This window comes from Nicotiana sylvestris, chromosome 4, assembly GCF_000393655.2.
Source record: "Nicotiana sylvestris chromosome 4, ASM39365v2, whole genome shotgun sequence".
NCBI lineage: Eukaryota > Viridiplantae > Streptophyta > Magnoliopsida > Solanales > Solanaceae > Nicotiana > Nicotiana sylvestris.
Genome location: NC_091060.1, coordinates 177,056,237 through 177,059,290, shown reverse-complemented (window position 1 = coordinate 177,059,290; position 3,054 = coordinate 177,056,237). Strand labels below are relative to the sequence as shown.

Genomic DNA, 3,054 nt, shown 5'->3' with positions numbered 1-3,054 from the left:
TGAGAGAGCAGCAATGAAAACCACACATACATGATAGTTCAAAATAAATATGTAACAGATGCAATTTATCTTTTGATGGCCACGAACAACTTTACCTTCAACTCTACTATCTCCTGCTCTCTTTTGGCAATTGTCACAATAAATGCCGACTCCTTTTTCTTTGCTCTTTCCAACTACAGATTGCAAAGATGAGAAAATGATTAGAAAAAAGTTTCACTAATTTTATTAGCAGTGAGCAAATAAAGAGGAATAATCAAAAACCTGTTCACGCAATGACTCCTTTGATGATTTGAGGTTGTGAAGATAACTGACCACAAACTTGGGTTCTGCAAATAAGAGTACAGTTAATTCTCCTTTTTGGAATAAGTTACTCCCTCCATCTCAATTAACATGAAAGAAACATTCCATTCTAAGGGCGACCCCAAATGTTGAACGCGACACTGCAAATGATAACAGATGCAATAACAACAACCCAGTAGAATCCCACTAGTAGTATCTGGAGAGGGTAGAGTGTACGCAGACTTCACCCCTACCCGAGGGGAGAAGGGCACAAATGATAACAGATGCATTTTGAAAATTTCAACTTTAAGCTATGCTATGATGGTAGAAGCATCACAATAGTCTACTACTCCTATTACTTCAACAAAAAAGTCAAACTTTCCCATAAATTCCATACCCTTTCAAAACCATATCACATATCAAATGGGACAAAGGGAATTAAAGATGTAATTTTTCTTCCATGTATGAGTCAAACAAACAACAACAACTAGGCAAACACAAAGATGTAAAAAAGAAAGACCAGAAGAAGAGAAACAGGATTATAAGTCATAGTACAACGATGCTGGAAAGGACATACCAGATGTCATGCCAGGTGGTATGAAAGACTCCTTTTTAAACGCAGACCGCCACTTTTGTATTTCAGATTTTGCAGCTTCAAGTTCTGTCTGAAACAAACATAAACAGTCGAGTCAGTAATTAATTTAAGCCATTTCAATCAAAAATTTGGTCATTCAACAACATAATTCATGCTCTATTAAGTGTGTTGCGGTTCCAAAAAGTCCCCACACAAAGCTTGAACAAATTAGAGTTAGCATAAGAATCTAGGAAGGCACAGAAACACCAAAAGAAGACTATGAAAACTATAAAATTAGAAATCTTAGCCCCTCGGACATTTTAAGGATGTATGAGTGGCAGACTTCCTTTTGACCAATCTAGCTACATTACAAACCTTTTGACCCTAATTGGAGTAGGTTCGACATGAAACAGGTCAGTTCTTTTTTCCTGACTGACAAAAACAGTTTAGTTCTTTGTTTGAACTTAGAACTGCGTTGAAATCACATGGCCTTATGGGATTTGCTACAAATAGTCATCACCTACCTTGTTCTGAAAGCTGCTTAGATCCTTTAGAGCTATAACATAAAGTGCACTGCTAGCAGGTATTCAATGGAGACCTCTTGTTTCATCTTTGTTTTCCTTAAACTGTGTTTTTTCACAGAAACACCAACTATTTATGTTGATGAAAAGACAAGTTGTAAGTAAATTATCACCAATTATGCTGCTTGGACTCTCCAAAAATGTCGCCGGGTGCATGTCAGATCCTCCAAATGTAGTATTTTGGAGGACCAGATACGGGTTTGGCAGCATTTTGGAGAGTCCGCGCATAAATATTCACCATCAAGGCAACATGTTTGTTAAAGCATAATATTATCTAGGAGGCAAAAGAAGAAAGAGATGTTATCCTGTACTATGAAAGCATCTAAAATGAATTTAAGAACGAATTGAGTAAAGTATTAGAGAAAGAACAAAACAACTTCCCATGAAAGGCACTATATGCGCTTACTTCTAAGCTAATTACAACAACAAACTCAGTGTAATCTCATAAATGGGGTCTGTGGAGGGTAGAGTATACGCAGACCTTACCCCTACCTTATAGAGATAGAGAAGTTGTTTCTGATAAATCATCGGCTCAAGGAACAATGAAGATTTACTTCTAAGCTAATTAAAATCATATATTTTCAATATTAACTGAGATAAAGTATGATAATCCAACATACTATAAGCGGGAAAAAATATCTAGATTTCTAGGCTCTGATAATAAATAAGGAAAAAAAATCACATGGCATCAATATGCAATGTTGAAATCAAAGGATGATAGGTCGTTTTGAATATAACCATGGAAAACAAAAAACAAAATCTAAAATGATACACACCTGACATGATGCAAGGGTGTCCTTACAGTCCTGAAGACTGCAATGTCAAAGCACAAAAGACAGTGAGAAAGTGGAAAAACATAAGCAACTAAATCCAAACAAAAGTTTACAAATATGGAATAAGGGTCAAATTACCATACCTCTCACGAAGAGACAAGATCATCCCTGTCGCCACACCGGGTGCTGTTTCTTCTACTTTCAAGTTACCCTAGTATTGAAAGGAGTAAATGATAAATATTAACTTGCTAATAGGTCCCTAGGACACATATTAGTTTAATATGATTAGGCTTAAGAGAGCAACCCACCTATCATGTGAGAAATTGTGGAAGATAGTGACAAATATTGTTCTAGAAAAAACCTTGGACATCAGTCCAAGTTCAATATTCTTGAAGGGTTTGAATCTTTGACCGTATCAGAAACTGCACCTTATTATGTAAAACATTTTGCAATGTCCCAAAAGAAGTACTCCCTCCGTTTCAATTTATGTGAACTCATTTCACTGGGCACGGAGTTTAAGAAAAGAGAGAAGACTTTTGAACTTGTGGTGTAAAATGAAGCACATATATTTTATATGGCTATAAATCATTGCATAAAGGTAAATTGTTTCCAAATAAGGAAAGAGGTCATTCTTTTTGGCACAGACTAAAAAGGAAATAGGTTCACATAAATTGAAACGGATGGAGTATATCTTATAAATTTAACAAGGAGAGTGATTATGAGCAGTCAACTTCTCGTGTACCCTATTGATTTTCCCCTCGATCTCTATATTTTATACTAATTTTACTATAACAACAACTATGACGCAGTCCCAAATAAGTTGGGGTGGGTTATATAAGTCATCACT

At 35.8% G+C, this 3,054-nt stretch overlaps 1 long non-coding RNA gene across 1 annotated transcript; it reads right to left on the bottom strand.

Annotated features, from left to right (window-relative positions):
* Positions 1-909: 909 nt before the first annotated feature.
* LOC104233654 (uncharacterized) lies at positions 910-2,420 on the bottom strand. The gene is made up of 3 exons (XR_011406653.1): positions 2,351-2,420; positions 2,211-2,247; positions 910-944 (listed from the first exon to the last, which is right to left on the bottom strand). It is a non-coding gene; the product is annotated as an uncharacterized lncRNA (long non-coding RNA).
* Between the last annotated feature and the right edge of the window lie 634 nt (positions 2,421-3,054).